A 269-nucleotide genomic window follows, 5' to 3' on the forward strand; every position below is an offset into this window, starting at 1 on the left:
TCTGCCGAATTTGGCTAGCTCGTATATGTGAAAGATGAATTTGTGCCAAAATATCAAAGTGTTTGATAGGACACATTTGATGTCATTATCAAAAGATATGGGATTTTTTGTCCATTTTTTATATCATAAGCCTATTACCTTTTCTGTCCTAACTATGTTTGATTATATAGTTAATATAGTTATTTTTTATGTACCACCAGTTGAGAACCAATGGTCTAAACAAATATAATTCATGGAATCGCCAGAAAACGTATAAAAAGAAATTTAGT

The sequence above is a fragment of the Sinocyclocheilus rhinocerous genome, unplaced genomic scaffold, assembly GCF_001515625.1.
Source record: "Sinocyclocheilus rhinocerous isolate Xijiao unplaced genomic scaffold, SAMN03320098_v1.1 scaffold344, whole genome shotgun sequence".
NCBI lineage: Eukaryota > Metazoa > Chordata > Actinopteri > Cypriniformes > Cyprinidae > Sinocyclocheilus > Sinocyclocheilus rhinocerous.